The sequence below is a fragment of the Crocuta crocuta genome, unplaced genomic scaffold (genome assembly GCF_008692635.1).
Source record: "Crocuta crocuta isolate KB4526 unplaced genomic scaffold, BGI_CrCroc_1.0 scaffold143, whole genome shotgun sequence".
NCBI classification, from domain to species: Eukaryota; Metazoa; Chordata; class Mammalia; order Carnivora; family Hyaenidae; genus Crocuta; species Crocuta crocuta.
This window is the reverse complement of record NW_027529175.1, coordinates 4,484,050-4,491,184: the sequence shown is the minus strand read 5'-3', so window position 1 is coordinate 4,491,184 and position 7,135 is coordinate 4,484,050. Positions and strand designations below refer to the sequence as shown.

Sequence of the window (7,135 nt, the reverse complement as noted above, 5' to 3'; positions counted from 1 at the left end):
CTGAGCTACGGGGTGGGGGGGCCGAGCTACGATTACAAGTGCTCTTACAAGAGGGGAACTAGAGTTCGAGGGAGAGCCTGATGGTGGAGGCAGAGCCCCGACGATGCTCTTTGAAGACGAGGGCAGAGGCCAGAAACTGGGGAGTATAAGTGGCCACTAGAAGCTGGAAAAGGCCAAGAAACGGATTCTTTCCGGGGCCCCTAGGGAGAGCACGGCCGCGCCGACGCCTGGATTTCAGCCCAGTGAGATGCACTTTGACCTTGGCCTCCAGACGGCGAGAGAAGACATTCACGTTTGTGTCAAGCCACCGAGTTTGTCATGAGTTGTCACAACCGCTGTGGAAGAAATTGTGGCCTTTAGCACGAAATGGATACCTTTCTAGAAAAATACAATGCTCCGAAGCTGGCACAGAAAGAAAGAGAAAACGAAGCAATCTCATAACCGTGGCATCTAAAACTAAAATCCTTCCCACAAAGAAAACACCAGCTCCAGATGGCTTCACCAGAGAATTCTACCTCACATTTAAGGAACAAGCCTGCTTCCCCTCCGCCAACACTTGCAGAGAAAGAGAAGAGGAAATTGCCCAGCTCACGTTCATGAGACCAGTTTGCTTCGACATAAAAAAAGAAAAAAGGACAACAGAAGGGAGGAGAAATTAGAGGCGAATCTCGCTCGTGAGTATGATGGTGGGTTCAACAGTGGGAACTCCATTGTCGTTTGCCACGTTCACAGATTAAAGGAGAAAAATCAGGCTATTAACTTAATAGATGGACACAAGCATCTGATGGCGGTCAATATCCATTCATGAAAGAAAGGAACTTAGACAACAATCTAAAGACATGGCTTCACCTGGTAAAAGACCCCTGCCCCCAGAATCTATAGAAGACACCTCTTTATTGGTAAAATGTTGAAAGCTTCCCTTTTCAGATCAGCAGCAAGGCAAAAATGCCCGCTGGCCCCACCTCTGTATGGCGCTGGCCTGGGGACCCCAAAAAGACCCCCGGGTTGGCAGGCAGCAAAAAGAAAGTGCTCACGGGAACTGAAAATGAAGAAAGAATTTTGTCGCCGTTCACCGAGAATGTGATTGGCAGGGTGGGGACGTCGTTGCTATGGGTAAGTTATCAAGATTAGTAGGATCGTTCAGGAAGTCCGTATACAGAAATCAGTTGAATTTCTATATTCCAGACACAGAAAATGAGCATTTTAAAAGATGCCCCTTCAATGCCGGGGAAAATTGTGTGCTAATAAACGAGACAACAGGCCAAATGCATAGATTTATTGAAAGATCCACACTCTCTAAACTGACTCAAGAAAAGCTAGAAAATCTGTTTAAAAAAATTTTCTTTAACGTTCATTCATTTTTGAGAGAAAGAGACATAAATAAACGAAATAAAAAGATTTCTATTTGTTCTTAGAAATAAAATGATTTCTATTTGCAGATAACATGATCTTTTTTTTAAATTTTTTTTTTTATTTTTGAGACAAAGAGAAACAGAGCATGAGTGGGGGAGGGGCAGAGAGAGAGGGAGACACAGAATCCGAAGCAGCTCCAGGCTCTGAGCCGTCAGCACAGAGCCTGATGTGGGGCTTGAACCCACGAACCATGAGATCATGACCTGAGCCGAAGTCGACACTTTACCCACTGAGCCACCCAGGGGCCCCAACATGATCTTATATATAGTAAATCCTGAGCAACTTGCTATCCACTAAGCTATTAGTTTAGTTATTGGAACTAATAAATAAGTTAATCAAGGTTTCAGGATACAAGATCGATATACAAAAGCCAATTGTATTTCTGTACACTGACAATGAACACTGTGAAAATAAAGTGATGAAAAAATTCATTTATAACAGCATCAAAAAGAATAAAATACTGAGGAATATATTTAACAAAAGAAGTGCAAAACATATGCCCTGAAAACTATAAGAAATGGGGCGCCTGGGTGGCTCAGTCGGTTAAGCGTCCAACTTCGGCTCAGGTCATGATCTCAAGGTTCGTGGGTTCGAGCCCCGTGTCGGGCTCTGTGCTGACGGCTCAGAGCCTGGAGCCTGCTTCGGATTCTGTGTCTCCCATTCTCTCTGACCCTCCCCTGCTCATGCTCTCCCTCTTTCAGAAATAAATAAAACATTAAAAATAAATAAATAAATGAAAACCATAGGACATTATTGAAAGAAGCTGAAGATTATCTAAAGAAATGGAAACACATCCCATGGTCAGGGATCGGGAATAGTTAATATTACTAAGATGATAACACTCCCCATACTGGTCTGTAGGTTCGTGGAATCTTTATCAGAATCCTAGCTGGCTTCGCTGGTGTCTGACCTGAAATTTGCATGAATGTTCAGGGAAGCAAATATCCAAAACAATTTTGGAAATGAAGAAAAAAGTGGGACGACTCCTACTTCTTGTTTTCAAAATTTATCCCAAAGCGACAGTGACCACAGATCACTGTGGTATTGACAGAGGTGTAGGCATACAGATGAATGCAACAATGTTGAGTGGCCAGACACGAACCTTCACAACGGCGGTCGACTGAGTTTTGGCAAGGATGCCGAGACCAATAAATGGGAAAAGAATCGTGTCTTCAACAAACGATGTCAGCACGACTGGGTATCCACACGCAAAACAATGAAGCTGGACCCCTACCTCAAGTCTTATTGCTAAAAAAATTTAATTCAAACTCGATTGGAGACCCAAATGTAAGAGCTAAAGGGAAACATAAAGGTAAATCTTCATGACCTTGGATTCAACAAGAGGTTCTTAACTGGGACCCCCAGATCACAGGCAATCAAGGAACAAATGGGTACAGCAAGACCTGATCAAGATGAAAAACTTGTGCTTCTTCAAAGAACGCCACCAGGGAAACCAAACGACAGGCCACTGAACAGTGTTATTTTGCACATCGCACATCTGATAACGGCTGGCATATGTCGTTGTACAGAAAAAATCCATTTTGTGTACCCATTCATCAGCTAACGGAATTTGGGTCGTTTCCACCTTTCTGTGCAGACCCTCCCACCCATCTGGAAAGCCGCTGTTGGAGATCTGCTTACCCTCAGTCCGCACCACCGTGTCCTTTAGGAGGACTCAGGCCATCGATTTTACGTCCAAGAAAATTGCTCTCTCTGTTAAGTGAAAATTTTTTTTCTGGCAATAGCTTTGAGATCATTGCACACACACTACAATTTACCTATTTACAGAGTTCCGTGGTTTTTAGTGTCTTCGCAAGGTGCACAGCTATCACTGCGATCGATTTTAGAACATTCCATCACCCCAAAAAAGAAACCTCACACCCTTTAGCTATGACCTTCTCATACGCCCACTAATCTACATTTTCCATCTCTACAAATTTGCTCGTTCCCAGCAGTTCTTATAGACGGAATCGTAGGATAGGTGGCCTCTTGGGACCTCCCTCATTAGCATAGTGGGTCCCAGGGTCATCTGTACAGCAGCCTGTGTCAGCACATTCTGTGTGTCAGTCGATGGCCATCGGGGTTATTTTCCCTTCTCGACTATTACGAATAGCACGGCTGTGAACATTCATACACATTCACGTGCAAAACCGGAGCTGCGGCCCCTCCCAACGTGAGCTCTCTCTGTCTCGGAGAGAGACTCCGGTCTGCCTCCCAGGCCTGGAGAGAGAAGGGGGCTGGCTGCACTTCTGTGCGGAGCGAGGTGTTTGCTGACTGCCCCGGACTCCTGGGGGCCTGCCTCGCCGCCCCCCACCCATGCATACCCCAGAGGCTGGCGGGGCGGGGTGGGGGTGCCCAGGACGGTCCACCCAGGCCGTTTTCCAGCCCCGTCTCCCCTCCATCCAAAGAGGCCCCTTCTCTAGGAACAGCCCCAAATCAAAGAGCGTGCTGAGGCCAGAGGAGAATTTCAGGCTCCAATTGATGATCCCTTTGGTGGCTTTAAAAATAGGCCAGCGCGATGCGCAGAATGTGTTAAGGCCACGATTAGCATAATATGGTAATTGGCTCTGGGGCCCCGAGCCGGCCCCTGGCCTTTGGGCAAGTCCTCAGGTTGGAGCCTCCAGCAGCCAAACGCTCGGGTGTCTAAAGCAAAGCGGTGGCACCTTGGCAAAGCCAGCCTTGCACGCTGCTCGGAGGGAGGATGAGCAGACAGGGGCCCCAGGGGCTGCGCGGGCCGGGCCAGCACTGCGCTTCCAGCCGCGCAAGCAAACACCCGNCATCGTTTCAGGCCGGGCTGTTTATCACCCCGCCGAGGCCGGTCACACAGAGATAACGGAGAAGCCGATGTGCGGTCCTGGCAGTGATTCATCTCGATGACAGTCCCGGGTTGTGTTTAAGGAGCATCGTGACCAGACGTGCCGTGCAAGATGGATGTGTCCCGTTTGACAACTGGCGTCGAGCGCTCCCGATAAGAGTCGGAGAGCCCTGACGCGTCCGTGCAGCTGCCAGACACCGAGGCCGCCCCAGAAGCACGACCCAGCGGGCTCTGGGGCCCCAGCCTGGGGTTCTGCGGTCAAAACCCAGCTGCTGTCTGCCCCCCTGCAGGGGAAGAGGCTCCCCACCTCTGAGGTAACCAAGGACAGAGTAAAACCCTAGAGATGGCAGGCGATGCTGCCAGTTGCCTAGCCAATAGCCACTTTTGGCCAGAGCCACAATGGCCCACTGAAAGCACCTCCTGTCTCCCAGCCTCCCCTGCAGCCATGGGTGGCCCTGTGGCCCCCTTCTGGTTTAAAAACGTGTGAAAGTCCCTGGGGGGTGGCTTCTAGAAAAGCTTTGTTAAAGTACCAGAGTTCGCTGCCCTCTCCTGTGTTTTGATTTTTGTGTCCTTCCTCCCACCTGGAATACAGAGGCGGCGTCTTGATCTCGGCAGCCATTTTGTGACCATGAGGATCATAGCCACAGACTGAGGAGGACAGAACAGAGGGACCCAAGGAACCGGGGCTAACTCGGCTGAAGCCCACCTCTGGGCCTTTCCGCGAGACAAAACAAGCCCCTCGCTGGCTTAGCTGGGCTCAGGGCGAGAACTGGTGCCGTGGGATGTTCTCCGTGTGGAGATCAGGTGCGGCACGTGGCTGGACGTGGCGGTCTGGACTCCGCAACACTCACTCGTTTGCAGTGAGCGAGGCCTCCTGGGGTGAGGGAAGAGGGCCCTCCACAGCCGCTGGCTGTACTTCATCTGTACCCTCCTCCTCCTCCCCCTCCTCCGCCACCGATGCGCATTTCAGCGCCTGGCTTCGTTCCTTACCCACACGGCCGGGCTCCTTCCCAACAACCCCTCCTGCGGCTCTTCTCCCTCCCCCTCCTCCACCCTCCAGCGCTGCCTTAGTGCAAGCGTCTGTGGTGTCCTGCCTGGGCCAGGACAGACCCCTCCTGTGGCCCGCCCCGCCCCCACACGGCCTTGCTCGGCCGTCCAAAGCCTCGGCGCTCTTCGCTTAGACCCTTCAGTGCCTCCCCCACTACCCACCTATGAAGCCCAACCTCCTCCGTGTTGGCCATAGACCCTTTATGATCTGGCCCCTGCCTGCCTCCCCGACTGGATTTCAGGCAGCACTGCAGGCATTTCAGATGACGAGCCCCCACCTGATTGAGTCACATTCTCCCCGGCTGTGGAGCTTTGCTTTTCTCTCTTCCTCGAATGCCTTCCCCCCAGCCGTGGGCGGGAGCTCCTACTCATCCGCCGGAGCCCCACCAAGCGCGCCCTCCGGGATCAGAACCGCTTCCAGCACCTTCCAGGTGTGATGCTCTACGTGAGCTGGGTGGGTTGCGGAACTCGGCAAACTGTAGCAGAGTGACTCTCTCCACGCGCACGCCCCCACCGGGCTCTGGGGGTGCTCGGTAAGACCCCAAGGGAGGCTGGGAGGGCGGGCGGATGGGTCGCTGGGTGCGCCGTGCCCCTGCGCCCTCCTCCTTCCCTGCCTCCGCAGCGCCATCTGCATCGCAGGCTGACTTGTGGATGGGTTTTCGCCACCTCTCCATCGAGGATGCCGGCGCCGTGAACAAAGGTGTGTTCTGCGCGCGGCTTCGTCCTCGGGGCCCGGAACGGCCGCACACGTGTGGTCAGCTGCTCGCCACGGAGCAAACGAGGCCAAGGTCTGGGGCAGAGGCTCCGGCCGCCCCACCCGGCCCAGGGCACCTGCCGTGCCCTCGCACGGTGTCTGCAGGATCGAACGGAAACTAAGGCGGCACAAAAGAGGGACGGGTGACGGGACTCAGGGCCAGGCCGGGGCCAGATGGGGAACAAGGTCTCCCCTGCGGCGTCTGGAACTCTGGGCGAGGGGGTTGCACCCTACGTTTTCAAGCCTCAGAGCATGGGGGCAGGAGGAGGGAGAGTCAGAGGAATAAGGCTTGGGTGAAGGCTTCCTGGAGGAGGTGACGTAGGAAATGGGCCCAGGAGGATGTGCAGGACGGGACCGACAGACACAAGCTCAGAGGGGCAGGGGGGCGGGGANGCAGGGGCGGGTTTGGGGGAGTCCTGAGCGCAGTGGTCGGAGGCGTGAGCAGCAGAGCAGACAGTTGGGAACAAGCCCACTTAGGAAATCTGAGGAAGGACCCAGAGAGGCGTCTGGAAGGACCGAGGGCGGGCTGACACGGCTCCCGGGAAGGTCACGAGTCGCGGGCTCCCCATCCTGCTGACCGCCGGCCCCCGAAATGATTGCAGGGACGGGCACGACCCCAAGGACTCGCTTCCCAGCCGTGGAAGGCGGTGTGTGCCCGGAGTGAGGCGCAGCCACGGAGGGTGGGGGAGGCCCCGGAGGGGCTCTGGCGGCGGCACCGGCCCCGAACTGCGGCGGCCACAGGCCACCCCGCCCGACGGAGCTTCGGTTTGGAATCCCGATGACACGAACAGGCCCTGAAATCCACGGGCTGCAAGGGATAAACCCCACCGGGCGGGGGGTGGGGGGCGACAGAATGGGGGGGACTGCCAGCCCTCGTCCCACGGGCCGAACCGCCCCCTGCAGTCCTGCAGAATGGGGGCCGCGGGGCGCTGGGCGGAGAAACCCCAGGACACCTGGACGTGAGGACGCGGTGCCAGCGAGCCCCGGAAGAGCCGGGGGAAGGGGGCACGGGTCGGCCACGGGGCTCCTGGGCCCGGGGCTGAGAAAGCCAATCTCCTCGCCGGCCGGGCTTCTGGGAGGGAGGGGGAGGGGGAGCGGCTGGGTTG

At 54.4% G+C, this 7,135-nt stretch overlaps 1 long non-coding RNA gene across 2 annotated transcripts in view; it reads left to right on the top strand.

The window, feature by feature from the left end:
• Window positions 1–7,135, top strand: part of LOC144226463 (uncharacterized) — a 16,960-nt gene that overhangs the window by 3,626 nt on the left and 6,199 nt on the right. Inside the window, exons 4-5 of one of the 2 annotated variants that reach the window (XR_013333646.1) lie at window positions 4,312–4,542; window positions 4,821–5,154. The exons of the other annotated variant lie outside the window; for it this stretch is intronic. This is a non-coding gene — a long non-coding RNA (uncharacterized LOC144226463). Of the gene's footprint in view, window positions 1–4,311; window positions 4,543–4,820; window positions 5,155–7,135 lie in introns of those variants that run through there. 2 annotated transcript variants of the gene reach the window in all.